Raw genomic sequence first — 16000 nt, 5'->3', positions numbered from 1 at the left:
AAGCGCGTTTCTTTTTCGGAAGACTTTACTTCCTTTTAATGATGGAATTGATTCATCGTGTAGATCCATCTTTCTTACAGTAAATCAGGTAAAAAAAATTTAGTTTAGTCCAAAGCAAAAGTATTTTCATATATTTGTACAAAAATATGTGACATATGTTTTGAATAACTTGGAGAATTTTCCCACACTTGGCTTTTATTTTCCTTTTTATTGTCCTCTATTCCATTTTAAATGAATTTTAACATTTTGGTTTGTTTCTCAATTTATGTCTTTTTCGAGGTAACAATAATTTCGGTGTTAAAACCTAGTTTTATCGTTCATAAATATGTATAAACATGATTTTGAGTTCATTTAATTAAAAATTTTGTAATAGTTTACTAGAATTGGGTAGTCAGTATATAAGACTAGGGCTGTTCTTTATTATCAGAGAGCACTAGATTCTAATACAACTACTACTTTACTAGTATTTCTAATGGTAAACAAGTGTTTATGATAAAAAATTTTAAAAATCTGAAAGAATTTAACCCCTTCCCACACTTAAGATCTTGCAATGCCCTCATTTGCAAGAAATCAGTAACAATTTAAATTATTGAGGGTGATTTGTGTGAAAATGATTAAATTTTACCAAAGTTTCCAAACATATTTGTGTTTGTTTGCTGAATGATAAATGGTGCACATCATTCGTTCATTCCGTCTTGTTGTTATTTCACATATATTTTGCATCTTGTCGTCAAAATTAGTTGCTTTTGCTGAACTTAATGCCAGTCTTTGAAAATGCGTTGTTTTACCCCGTTGTGTACATAAGATAAACTGCAAACATATATACATATTTTTGAAGTTTGGTATATTACCCCACATTCAAAAATTATTAAAATCTAAGAATAAAAGTTAGAAAATTATAACAACTATTACAATATTAACATAAGTATTAAACGTATCAACATTACAAATTACAAAATAAAAAAAAAACTAAGTAGACTAGGGATGATATTGATACCAATAGGGGTTCCATGCATAACCATAGGTGCTATAAAATGCTTCGGCTGGGTTATACGTAGGATACGGTGGTTGAATCTCTATAGACCAGGGAGGGAATATGGGCTTTGGAGTAGGAATATAGTTTCTACCTATATGTTGGCAATAAGCTATGATTTGGTTTTGATGAACTTGCCAATCTTCAAATGCTCTTTGTCTAGCATTTTCGTACTCCTGTGAAGCTATAAACCTTTGCATTTCTTGCATTTCATTTCCCCCTCCTACATTACCTTGCTGTTGGTTTCTCTCAACCTGTGGATGTCTACCATGGTATTGTACTGCGGCGTTATTTCGCCTCTTCAAAACTTTCGCACCATGGTATACATTTAAACCTATTGTATCGCGGGGTTCTGGTTCTTCGACTAATAATCCCCCCGACTTATATCCACACCGAGATATTCAGCAATCAAAGTAATAAATATACCACCTCCTATTATGCTATGCGGTCTCATCCCCCTAACCATAGCTGATAAATAATAACCCACACAATAAGGTATACTTACAGCGCTTTGTGGGTCTCGAATACACATATGGTAAAACAAATCCTGTTCATTTACCTTTTCCTTGTTCTTACCTCTTTGTGTAATCGAATTTGCTAAAAACCTATGAATTACTCTTAATTCAGCTCTATCTATATCCAAATAAGAGTAATTTCCCCCTTTGAATCGGTGATGGCTTGTCATTTGACTCCATACACCGTGTGTATCAAAATTTTCATCTATCTTTCTACCATTTAGTATCAACCCTCTACAATCAGCAGATGCTAACTCCTCAGGCGTATATATACGTAAAGCCTGAGCCATGTCTAGTAAAGACATGTGGTGCATCGAACCTCCTAACAAAAATCTAATAAAAGATCGATCGGTTAAACTAGCTACCCGATCATTTAACTCTATACTACACAATAATTCTTCACACCATACTTTATATTCAGGTCTACGCATGGTGAATAAACGTACCCAGTCATTAAAAGTAGAATTACCATACCTCTGTGCAAGTAATTCCCTAATTGGCCAGGCCAATTCTACAGCTTCTAAGGGTCCCCATTCTATGACCCTAGGTACCTCAACAACTTTAGAATGAAGAGTATGCAAACCCCTTTGGTATTTTGGATAATCTATCTAAAGTCTGTCAAATCTCAGGTTCGGGTGCAAATCTTCCAAGTGCATATCAGAAAATGTCATGACTGGATGAGGTATATCTTGTTTGTAGTAGTCATCCACCTCCTGTTGTTCCGCATTCTCAGCAGGAGCATTGCGAGCTTGGAATGAAGATTCACCCCTTTCAGTCTGCAAAACACATCAAACACAATTTTTGTGCATCCAAATATGCATTAGTGTCAGAAAAATCATCAATCAAAATAATTACAATGACATGATCAATTTATATCAAACTTAAGCTCATTTTCATATTTTCATCAAATCTACACTTTTTCAAATAAGCATATACGAAAATGTTCGCCAAGTTCATAAGCATTCAACTCAAATAACATGTCAAAATAATCATTACTAGCAATTAAACAAGTTTCAAATGGCATTATCTCTCCAAATTCAAGTTCATGAATTTTTAGACTTGAAAAAGTCCACTTTAATTCTCAAAATCATGTTTAGGCTCAAAGTTTGGATCATTTAACTACCTAAACATGTTACACTACTTAATTTAGCAACAATTCATGACAAAAATCGGCCATAACCTGTTTATATCAAAAAGCCCCAAATTTGCTCAAGAACACAAACCCTAGATTACTCAAAATTTGAAGTTTAAGGCTTCTAATCATGTTAAATAGCATCAATCTAGGTTATACAAGCATAATACATAAACAATTTAAGCATAATTACACTAAAAAGCATCAAAATCAAATTGGGTATAAAATTGCTCAAGAACACTAATTTTCGGATTAAATGGTGTTTAGGTGTAGAAATTTACCGTTTTTCTTGAGTAATTCCTTGATAGCATCCTTCTTAGCATGATTTTAGTAAAAGATTTGATGATTAACGGTTAAAAATTGTGAATTTGGGGGTGTTTTTTCGGGTTTTTGCGCAGTATTTTCGCTGTGTTTTTGTGGGTGTTGGGTTGGGGACTGATCAGTTCGTCCCTTATATTTTTTTTTCTGGATTTTAGGAACTCCGCGAGTCGCGGTATTTTACCCTTCAAACTCCGCGAGTCGCGGAGTTTGTATATTTTTTTTTTTATATATTTCTTAACTAATTAAAATAATTAAGTAATTAATTTTACAATTTTGTTTCCCTTGTTATCTAGGACGAGGTCGTTTCGGATCGATGTCCTAGTCCGTCCCTCGACAAAATTTTAAAATTTGTCTTTTTGTAGCGATTGTTTTAAAAGCTAAAATTTTTGGGGTTTTTTAATGTTTTTGGCATACTTTAATTCAATAAGATTAAAAATAATGATAATAAAAGTTCTCGTCCCTCCCTTGGGTAAAGCAATTTCGGTTCAAAGACCTAGTCTTCAACTTACGACGAAGTTTAAAAATCATATTTTTAACTTAATGAGATAAAGTAAATTTTTGTTTTTAAATTCACACCAAACTTAAAATAAAAATACATAAAATTCAAAATTAATATTAAAAATTCACACCAAACTTAAAATTTAAAATGCATAAAAATAAAATTCATATTTTAAAAATTAAAAATTCACACCAAACTTAATTTAAAAATTCATATTATAAATTCACACCAAACTTATATTAATTTTTCAAATATTTACAATTTTAAATATTTTGTTTTTACAAAGTTTACAAAATTAATTTAAGATTTATATATTAATTTTAAAAACATGGTAAAAATAAAATTAAAAATATTTTTGGCTTTTTATCCCACTTTAATCAATCAAATATTATCAAAAATATGCGCCCCTCTTTTCGGTAAAGTAATTTCGGTTCCATGACCTAATTTAACTCATGACGAATTTTTGAAATATTTTGGGTTGATTGATTAAAGATATTTATACCTTAAGAATAAACGTTAAATTTCGCAGTGATGTAATAAATTTTTGAATGATATCAATAATTTCGGTCGCCAAACCTAATTTTATTCAATACCAATTTAATACTTTATAGCGAACAAATTAGCGTTTATTATCAAAAGGTTAAAAAAAAAAAAAAACTGTACAAACATACCTGTGAAATAGATTTCTTAGTTATATGATCTATCCCATTCATAAGATAGTCGGTTTAATTGGTTTTCCATGGCTACATAGGCGTAACCTCGAGCATTCAGTGTTTTTTCTTCTAAATATATGAACGGTCCGTCTCTGCATAAAGTAACAAATTCGGTGTTTGAATAGGTTTGATTATTTGAACATTTACCTCTATGTGACCATTTTCCGCATTTGTGACATCTTTCTAGGTGTCGTGCTCTTCTTTTCGCTGCGGATTTTGATTTTCCTTTACCAAATTGTAACTTATTATCTTCGCATCTGGATTCTTTTCTAACTCCGTCCAATCTTTCTCTGATTACTGATATTATTTCACTAGGTAGTGTGTCATTATTACGTTTAGTGATCAAAGCGTGTAGCATTAGACCATGGTTTAGTTCACAGGCAGTCTTCATTTCCTAAAAACCTAAAAAAAATAAAAATTCAGAATGGGGGGAGAAGACTAGTTCTTTAGGGTCTGCTAGGGAAAGACCATTCGGGTTCCATTTTCGAGAACTACATGAAAACAGAAAATCTAACTCTAACAGAAATACATATTATCCTTTAAAGACTTGATTCTCCCCACACTTAGTTAGCTGTGGACTCGAAATTGTGATTAACTTCATTATCGAATTCCATTGGACTATCTATGTAGTGTTTAACTCTGTGACCATTAACTTTAAATTCAAATCCATTTGAATTTATTAATTCTATCGTTCCGTATGGGAAAACTCTTTTGACTATGAATGGTCCAGACCATCTTGATTTCAATTTTCCAGGAAATAGCTTGAATCGTGAATTGAAAAGAAGAACTCTGTCTCCTTCATTAAATTCTTTTGAACTTCTGATTCTTTTATCATGTCATTTCTTCGTTATTTCTTTATAGATTAATGAATTATCGTATGCTTCATGTCTCAATTCTTCTAATTCATTTAATTGACTTAACCGTAAACGTCCCGCTTCATGTAAATCAAGATTACATATCTTCAAAGCCCAAAATGCTTTGTGTTCAATTTCTACTGGAAGATGACATGCTTTTCCGTAAACGAGTCTGAAAGGTGTGGTTCCAATTAGAGTTTTGTAGGCTGTTCTAAAAGCCCAGAGTGCATCCTCCAATTTAATGGACCATTCCTTCGGATTTGATCCTACGGTTTTCTCTAGAATACGTTTTAAAGCTCGGTTGGTATTTTCAACTTGTCCACTTGTTTGTGGATGATATGCGGTGGAGATTTTATGAGTTACTCCATATCTTTTAAGAACGTTCTCAAGTTGATTATTACAGAAATGAGTACCCCAATCACTTATGAAAGCTTTCGGTGTTCCAAACCTTGCAAAAAGACGTTTTAAAAAGTTGACTACAACTCGTGCATCGTTAGTTGGGAGAGCTTGTGCTTCCGCCCATTTAGATACATAATCAATGGCTACGAGTATATATAGATTATTATGAGATTTTGGAAATGGACCCATAAAGTCAATACCCCAAATGTCAAATACTTCACATACTTGGATGACATTTTGTGGCATTTCATCACGTTGACTTATTTTTCCGACCCTTTGACAAGCATCACAGGATTTGCAAAGAAGGTGTGCGTCTTTGTAAATTGTAGGCCAATAGAATCCAGCATCATAAATTTTTTTTGCTGTTAGTTGAGGCCCATAATGCCCTCCTGTTGGTCCTGTGTGACAATGGTTTAATATTTTACTGGCTTCATCTCCGAATACACATCGGCGTATTATTCCATCTGGACAACTTTTAAACAAATGTGGATCTTCCCAGAAATAGTGTTTTATATCACTGAAGAATTTTTTTTGTTTTTGGTACGATAATCCTTTTTCAAGGAATCCACAAACTAAGTAGTTTGCATAGTCTGCAAACCATGGAATTTCTTTATAATCTATCTTCAATAGATATTCATCAGGAAAGTTGTCTTGTATGGCCGATTCATTTAGAACTTCTAACTCAGGATTTTCAAGACGAGAAAGATGATCAGTGGCGAGATTTTCTGCTCCCTTTTTATCTCGGATTTCAATATCAAACTCTTGTAAGAGTAAGATCCAACGGATTAATCTTAGCTTAGCATCTTGTTTCGAAAATAGGTATCTAAGAGCAGAATGGTCGGTATAGACCACCGTTTTTGCTAGAACGAGATATGATCGAAATTTGTCAAAAGCAAAGACAATAGCAAGGAGTTCTTTTTCAGTAGTTGTATAGTTCGTTTGTGCTCCTTGTAACGTCTTACTAGCATAATATATAGGTGGAAATCATTTTTCAATCCTTTGTCCTAAAACGGCTCCCATTGCAAAATCACTTGTATCGCACATTAGTTCAAATGGTAGATTCCAATTTGGTGTTATCATGATCGGCGCATTAGTGAGTTTCTCTTTAAGAATATTAAAAGATTTGATACACTCATCTGAAAAGATGAATGGAGCATCCTTTTCTAGGAGTTTATTCATAGGAGTGGCAATTTTAGAAAAATCTTTTATGAAACGTCGGTAAAAACCGGCATGCCCTAGAAAACTCCTTACTCCTCTAACTAAGGGCAGGGGCGTTACAAAGTCCAAATGGCATGCGTTTGTAAGCAAAAGTACCATAAGGGCACGTGAATGTGGTTTTCTCTTGATCTTCGGGTGCTATTGGAATTTGAAAATATTCGGAAAATCCATCTAGAAAACAATAGTAACTATTTCCGGCTAATCTTTCCAACATTTGATCTATAAAAGGTAAGGGAAAGTGATCTTTTCTGGTGGCGTCATTTAATTTTCTATAATCAATACATACACGCCATCCTGTTACAGTCCTAGTAGGAATAAGCTCATTTTTCTCATTTGTAATGACAGTCATGCCACCCTTCTTAGGCACGCATTGAACTGGGCTTACCCATGGACTATCAGAGATTGGATAAATTAGACCTGCATCTAGCAGTTTAATAATCTCTTTCTTAACTACATCTTGCATATTGGGATTTAGTCTTCGTTGGCGTTGCACATACGTTTTATGAACTTCTTCCATAAGGATTTTATGTGTGCAATACGAAGGACTTATTCCTTTAATATCATGAATCTTCCATGCAATGGCTGGTTTATGAGCTTTCAACACAGAAATGAGTTGTGATTTCTCATTTTCAGTAAGAGAAGATGATATTATTACAGGTAATTCAGATTCACCATGTAAATAAGCGTATTCCAAATGGTTTGAAAGTGGCTTTAACTCTAATTTCGGAGGTTCTTCTATTGATGATTTATATCGATATCTGTCTTCTTCTTTTAGCATTTGAATTTCTTCTGTTGTTGGTTCATATCCATTAGCTATAAGTGTAGCTAACATTTCAGCTTCATCAATTTGTTCTGTTCCTTCTCCTAAAGAATATTCTCCTGTTCCTTGTAATTCTGGAAATTCTTCTAATAATTCTGCATGTGCATCTATAGTTTGAATATAATAACATGTATCATCTGCAGATTGTGGTTGTTGCATTGCTTTATCAACTGAAAAGGTAACACTCTCGTCCTCTATACTTAGGGTCAATTTCTTACCGAACACGTCTATCATTGCTTTAGCTGTGTTTAAGAATGGTCTTCCTAATATGAGAGGAACTTGAGGATCTTCTTCCATGTCCAGAACAACAAAATCTACTGGAAATACTAAAGTACCAACTTTAACTAGCATGTTCTCCATTATCCCTCTAGGATATTTTATTGATCGATCGGCTAGTTGTATACTTATTCTAGTTGGTTTCAATTCTCCAAGGTCTAGTTTAGTGTATAGTGAATACGGCATTAAATTTATACTAGCACCTAAATCTGCTAATGCTTCTATTGAACTAAGACTACCCAGAAAACATGGAATTGTGAAACTTCCTGGATCAGATAGTTTTTCTGGTATCTTATTGAACAGCACTGCTGAACAATTAGCATTCATAGTAACAGCCGAGAGTTCTTCCATTTTCTTTCTATTTGAGATTAGATCTTTCAAGAATTTAGCATATCTAGGCATTCCTGAAATCACATCAATGAAAGGAAGATTTACATTTATCTGTTTAAACATATCCAAGAATTTGGATTACTCAGCTTAAAGTTTCTCTTTCTTCATTTTACTCGGGTAAGGAAGTGGTGGTTGGTATGGTTTAACATAAGGTTTAGCCTTAACTGTGTTATTTTCATTAACCTTCTCAACTACCGGTTCTTTTTCCTTATCTTGATCAGGTTGTGGTTCTTGTGGAGTAGGAATAGCTTCATCAGAAGTTACAGGTATTTTAGGTGGTTTAAGTGTTGTACCACTTCTTGTGGTAATGGCTTTAGCTGTTTCATTCCGGGGGTTAGTATTTGTATCACTAGGTAGACTTCCCGATTTTCTTTCACCTATTAACCTTGCTAGGTTACTTACTTCTTGTTCCAGATTTTGAATAGAAGCTTGTTGATTTCTAAATGCTTGAGCATTTTGTTCATTAGTTTGTTTCTGAGATGTGAAAAACTGCGTTTGAGTTTCAACTAGCTTCGTCATCATATCTTCTAAATTCGGCTTTTTATCATCGGTTTGTTGTGGTGGTTTGTTTTGAAAATTAGGTCTTTGCTGATTGTAATTATTATTGGATACTTGTTGATTGCTAGGACCTTGTTGGTTGTTGTATGGAATATTTCGGTTATAATTCTGGTTTTGATTGTAAATAGGTCTTGGCGGTTGATAATTATTCTGATAATTATTTCCAGGCCTTTGGTTTATGTATGAAATATTCTCTCTTTGTTCCATTGTTAATTCAATACTGAGACAATCTTTTGTCAAATGTGGTCCTCCACACTGCTCACAACTAATTCGTATTGAGTGAATATCTTTAGTCATCTTTTCCATTCGTCTCTCGACAGCATCTATCTTTGCGGAAATGGAATCTAAGTCATGGCTAGAATTGGCTCTAGCTGCTTTAGATGATCTAACGATATCTTTTTCTTGGTGCCACTCATGTGAGTGGGAAGCAGTGTTATCAATAATTTTGTAAGCATCAGTTTCGATTTTCTTCATAATAGAACCACCATCTGCTATATCTATGTCTTTCCTTGTAGTGATGTCGCATCCTTGGTAGAATATTTGTACTATTTGACAGGTGTCTAAACCATGTTGCGGACATCCTCTTAATAACTTTCCAAATCTTGTCCACGCCTCATATAGAGTTTCATTCGGCTTCTGTGTGAATGTAACAATTTCTCCTTGAAATCTTACGGCTTTAGATGCAGGAAAGAATTGTTTAAGAAATTTTTCAACTAAAACGTCCCATGTATCAATCGCCCCTTCAGGTAACGATTCCAACCAATCTTTGGCTTCTCCCTTTAAAGTCCAGGGAAATAACATGAGATATATCTGTTCATCCTCCACTTCTCGGATTTTAAATAGTGTGCAGATCCTATTAAAGGTACGTGGATGTTCATTTGGATCTTCCTTCGGCGCACCACTAAATTGGCATTGATTAGTCACCATGTGTAGAATTTGTCCTTTGATTTCATAATCTGGCGCATTAATGTCTGGATGAGTAATTGCGTGACCTTGGCCAGTGCGTTTAGCTCTCATTCGGTCTTCCATACTTAAAGGTTCCAGATTCTCCATAATTGAATTTGTTGAATCGGAATCACTAGAGGATTCTGATTTAATGGTTCGTTCCTCAACAATCTCTGTTTGAATGATTGGTGGTTCCGGAAGAAAATTTAATGGTTCAGGATCTATGAATCGTCCCTGAATATTCTCCGGATTCTCAATTGTGAGGTCGGGTTCAAAAAATGGATTATCGGAAATTTGAACTGGAGTACTTGGTCGACTGGATGACGATTCTAAAGAAAAATCAACGGCGGTAATATTTGCTAAATGTCTTGATCTAGTTACAGGTGGTGAACGTACAAAAGGTGGTGAACCTCTTGCTCGGTGCATTCACTGAATATCCTATTAGTTTTTAAAAGGAAAGAAAAATTATAATAAGTTATCCAATCAATAGACTTTTCTGATTTTGCCCACGTTTCGAATAGCCAAAAGATGCAGCAGAGGGGCAGGATTCATTTGGTCTCAATATAATTGAGGACTGTTTGGCTCCAATAACCCAGTCCACGTACAAATCCAACTATTACTACGAACCAGAAAATTTTGTTGTCTATTAATTTAACCACTTAAAATAAATTTTCGTAATTTTAAGAAATTTTGATAAGAAGTAGATTAAAAAAAAAACTATGTCCTAAAAACTAGGATAGCGAGAAATAAGAAAGAAAAAGAGTGCGTAGAAAAAGGTCGAAAAAGAAAAATGGTTGAAAAATAAAAGGTGACGGAAAAATAAAAGAAACTTATAAAACTTAAAAACACTTGACTAACCTAACCTTATTACTACAACTAACTTAAAATTATAATCGCAAATTGAGATTACTAATTGGAATGATAATTGATACATAGGTAAAAGTCGTCTAAAAATATTAAAGCTTACAGGAAAAACTAAATCCCAAATGAAAATAACTTAAAAAGAAACTAAAACTTAAAAAGGCGTCGCAAAATTCTAAAGTACCTAAATTTTAGTCTAAAGAAAAAGTACTTAAGGGATTTTACGGCAAAGCCTAAAAATCTAGAAATAAAAAAATAACTATGGCAAAAACTATGAATTAAAACTAAATACGAGCGAAAAATACAAAAGTTACGCTAAAACTATTAAAAAGGGACAAAATATGAAAATATACAAAAAGTTGTAAAAATTACAATTTTTATAAAAATATTATTTTTATATTATTTATTTTATAAAACTATTAATTTTAAACTTTAATTAAACTAATTAAACTAAATAATACAAATAATAAATAAAACTAAATTAATTAATTTAATATAAATAACCTAATTAGGTTTTAAAGTTAATAATAATAATAAATACCCCGTATTAAATGCAGTTTAGGGCTTATGGTCAGCTGTGTCAGTTTGCTCCGCGAGTCGCGTTTCTCGAAGCTGCAAACTCCGCGAGTCGCGGGGTTCCAAAATTCAACTGACAGGTTGATTAAAATTCGATAGGTTTTTTTTTTATTTTCTAAATAAACACAAAATATTTAAATAAAACTTATATTTTTATAAAATAAAAATAAAGAAACTTTATAAAACTTAAATATTTAACAAACTCTTAAAAATATTTATATTTTTGTTTTCTTTTTATATTTTCGAATAATTAAAAACGTATTTTTTACAAAAACGTATTTTAATAAAAGTAAACTAAAAATAAAAATCTTTTTTTTTAAATATTTAGCGTTGCGCTTTCGGCGTTTAAGAGTTCCCCGGCAGCGGTGCCAAAAAATAACTTGATGTTATGCGAGGTGTATATAAAATAGCTTTAAATTTCAGTAGGAAATACTATTAAATACGATACAATTTTACACAAGATATTTATTTATTTAGAGAATGGATATACTTAAACCTTGCTACAACACTTATAGGCAGTGTACCAAATCGTACAGTAGTGTAGTTTTTAGTAAGTCCGGTTCGTTCCACAGGGAAAATCTTTAAACAAAGTTTAACGCTATATTAGTTTACTTTTATAAAAATACAAATATATATATAAGTAATATTATTATTATAAAGAGGGGTTTTTACCGTTTAATGACCGGTTTGTCAATTTTAAAACTTTAGTCGCAGTTAAAACTAAATGTAAAATAATAAATAAATATAAGACTTAATTTAAAGCGTAAAGTAAATAACGATAATGAAATTGCGAATAATAAAAGTGCGATAAAATAAACTTGCGATAATTAAAAAGTACGATAATTAAAAGTGCAATTAAATATAATAACAATAAATAAAAGTGCTATAATTAGAAGTGCAATTAAATATAAAATAAAGGAAATAAAATATGAAATAAAAGAATTATGCTTATTTAAACTTCCGTAACCATGATGTTTGACGTGTTGATTTTAGTTTTATGCCCATGGGTTAATTTTCCTTTGTCCTGGATTATTTAATATGTCCGTCTGGTTTTTGTCCATAACAGTCCATCAGTCATAAATATAAAGTGCGAGTGTCCTCGTCAAATTATCCTTATACCCGAAGTTAAATATTCCAACTAATTGGGGACTTAAACTGTAACAAGATTTTAATACTTTGTTTAATAATTACACCAGGATGTCGACTGAGTGTAACCCAAGGTTTTAATATTTTGTTATCAATTATACCAAGTGTCCTTGTACATAATTTCACCCCTGTTTTAATTATTCTAGTGGCTATTAATCCATTCCCGTGTCCGGTTAAATGAACGATTATTTGTACATATAAATACCCCGCCCATCGTGTCTGATCGAGTGTATATGGTAATTTATAGGGACGCCCAATTGTAAATCTTTATATTAACATTAACAAACTATCATTTAGTTAAACAAATATAAAGCCCATTAATAGCCCATAGTCTAATTTCCACAAGTGTCGTTCTTTTGTCCAAACCCCAATTATGGTACAAAGCCCAATTACCCAATTTTAGTAATTAGCCCAACATCATGATTACTTCGGATTAAATAAGCATAATAATAACTTAGCTACGAGACATTAAATTAAAAAGGTTGAACATAACTTACAATGATTAAAAATAGCGTAGCGTTACACGGACAGAATTTCGACTTACACCCTTACAACATTTGCTAACATACCCTTATTATTATGATTTAAAATTAAAATTAAAATTAAAATATAAATTATATATATATATATATATATATATATATATATATATATATATATATATATTTACGTATATATTGAGAGAGAGAGATAGATTATGGATATGAAAATGATCAGAATTCGGTTGGCTTTATAGGGAATTGAGTTCAGGGGTACTCCGCGACTCGCGGTAACTTTTGCCTTCAAACTCCGCGAGTCGCGGAGTTTGAAAATACAGCTCACCTCCTTTGGCTTCTTTCTTACCGACGATTTATAATATCACTTTTGTCTTTTGTCTTCACCTTTTATTATTTAAACGAATATCACTTTTAAATAGAACAATTGCAACTAAAAGCTTGTATTTCTTGAGGAATAATGCTATGAAATATATGTTCGTTTTTAGCATTATCAGTGCAATACGAAGGACTTATTCCTTTAATATCATGAATCTTCCATGCAATGGCTGGTTTATGAGCTTTTAGCACAGAAATGAGTTGAGATTTTTCATTTTCAGTAAGAGAAGACGATATTATTACAGGTAATTCAGATTCACCATGTAAATAAGCGTATTCCAAATGGTTTGGAAGTGGCTTTAACTCTAATGTCGGAGGTTCTTCTATCGATGATTTATATCGATATCTTTCTTCTTCTTTTAGCATTTGAATTTCTTCTGTTGTTGGTTCATATCCATTATCCATAAGTGTAGCTAACATTTCAGTTTCATCAATTGGTTCAGTACTTTCTCCTAAAGAACATTCTCCTGTTCCTTGTAATTCTGGAAATTCTTCTAACAATTATGCATGTGAATCTATAGTTTGAATATAATAGCATGTATCATCTGCAGATTGCGGTTGTTGCATTGCTCTATCAACTGAAAAGGTAACACTCTCGTCCTCTATACTTAGGGTCAGTTTCTTACCAAACACGTCTATTATTGCTTTAACCGTGTTTAAGAATGGTCTTCCTAATATGAGAGGTACTCGAGAATCTTCTTCCATGTCCAGGATAACAAAATCTACTGAAAATACTAAAGTACCAACTTTAACTAGCATGTTCTCCATTATCCCTCTAGGATATTTTATTGATCTATCGGCTAGTTGTATACTTATTCTTGTTGGTTTCAATTCTCCAAGGTCTAGTTTAGCGTATAGTGAATACGGCATTAGATTTATACTAGCACCTAAGTCTGCCAATGCTTCTATTGAACTAAGACTACCCAAAAAACATGGAATTGTGAAACTTCCTGGATCTGATAATTTTTCTGGTATCTTATTCAACAGCACTGCAGAACAATTAGCATTCATAGTAACAGCCGACAGTTCTTCCATTTTCTTTCTCTTCGTGATTAGATCTTTCAGAAATTTAGCATATCTAGGCATTCCTGAAATCACATCAATGAAAGGAAGATTGACATTTATTTGTTTAAACATATCCAAGAATTTGGATTGCTCGGCTTCAAGTCTCTCTTTTCTCATTTTACTCGGGTAAGGAAGTGGTGGTTGGTATGGTTTAACATAAGGTTTAGCCTTAACTGTGTTATCTTCATTAACCTTTTCAACTACCGGTTCTTTTTCCTTATCTTGTTCAGGTTGTGGTTCTTGTGGAGTAGGAATAGCTTCATCAGAAATTACAGGTATTTCAGGTGGTTTAAGTGTCATACCACTTCTCGTGGTAATGGCTTTAGCTGTTTCATTTCGGGGGTTAGCATTTGTATCACTAGGTAGACTTCTCGGTTTTATTTCACCTATTAACCTTGCTAGGTTACTTACTTCTTGTTCCAAATTTTGAATAGAAGCTTGTTGATTTCTAAATGCTTGAGTATTTTGTTCATTGGTTTGTTTCTGAGATGTGAAAAACTGTGTTTGAGATTCAACTAGCTTCGTCATCATATCTTCTAAATTCGGCTTTTTATCATCGGTTGGTGGTGGTTTGTTTTGAAAATTAGGTCTTTGCTGATTGTAAGTATTATTGGATACTTGTTAATTGCTAGGACCTTGTTGATTGTTGTATGGAACATTTCGGTTATAATTCTGATTTTGATTGTAGTTTGGTCTTGGTGGTTGATAATTATTCTGATAATTATTTCCAGGCCTTTGGTTTATGTATGAAACATTCTCTCTTTGTTCCATTGTTAGTTCAATACTAAGACAATCTTTTGTCAAATGTGATCCTCCACACTGCTCACAACTAATTTGTATTAAGTGTATATCCTTAGTCATCTTTTCCATTCGTCTATCGACAGCATCTATCTTTGCAGAAATGGAATCTAAGTCATGGCTAGAATCGGCTCTAGCTGCTTTATATGATCTAACGATATCTTTTTCTTGGTGCCACTCATGTGAGTGGGAAGCAGTGTTATCAATAATTTTATAAGCATCAGTTTCTGTTTTCTTCATAATGGAACCACCAGCTGCTATGTCTATGTCTTTCCTTGTAGTGATGTCGCATCCTTGGTAGAATATTTGTACTATTTGACAAGTGTCTAAACCATGTTGCGGACATCCTCTCAATAACTTTCCAAATCTTGTCCATGCTTCATATAAAGTTTCATTTGGCTTCTGTGTGAACGTAACAATTTCTCCTTGAAGTCTCACGGCTTTAGATGCCGGAAAGAATTGTTTAAGAAATTTTTCAACTAAAACGTCCCATGTATCAATCGCCCCTTCAGGTAACGATTCCAACCAATCTTTGGCTTCTCCCTTTAAAGTCCATGGAAATAACATGAGATATATCTGCTCATCCTCCACTTCTCTTATTTTAAATAGAGTGCAGATCCTATTAAAGGTACGAAGATGTTCGTTTGGATCTTCCTTCGGCGCACCACTAAATTGACATTGATTAGTTACCATGTGTAGAATTTGTCCTTTGATTTCATAATCTGGCGCATTAATGTCTGGTTGAGTAATTGCGTGACCTTGGCCAGTGCGTTTAGCTCTCATTCGGTCTTCCATACTTAAAGGTTCCAGATTCTCCATGATTGAATTTGTTGAATCTGAATCACTAGAGGATTCTGATTTAATGGTTGGTTCCTCAACAATCTCTGTTTGAATGATTGGTGATTCCAGAGGAAAGATTAATGGTTCAGGATCTATGAATTGTCCCTGAATATTCTTCGGTTTCTCAATTGTGAGGTCGGGTTCAAAAAATGGATTATCGGAAATTTGA

General features: G+C 33.0%; 1 non-coding gene across 1 annotated transcript; it reads left to right on the top strand.

The window, feature by feature from the left end:
- Positions 1-15319: 15319 nt before the first annotated feature.
- LOC139903126 (small nucleolar RNA R71) lies at positions 15320-15426 on the top strand. Its single transcript, XR_011777970.1, has one exon. It is a non-coding gene; the product is annotated as a small nucleolar RNA R71 (small nucleolar RNA).
- The last annotated feature ends 574 nt before the right edge of the window (positions 15427-16000 follow it).

The sequence above is a fragment of the Rutidosis leptorrhynchoides genome, chromosome 3 (assembly GCF_046630445.1).
Source record: "Rutidosis leptorrhynchoides isolate AG116_Rl617_1_P2 chromosome 3, CSIRO_AGI_Rlap_v1, whole genome shotgun sequence".
NCBI lineage: Eukaryota > Viridiplantae > Streptophyta > Magnoliopsida > Asterales > Asteraceae > Rutidosis > Rutidosis leptorrhynchoides.
This window is presented reverse-complemented; position numbering and strand designations above follow the sequence as displayed.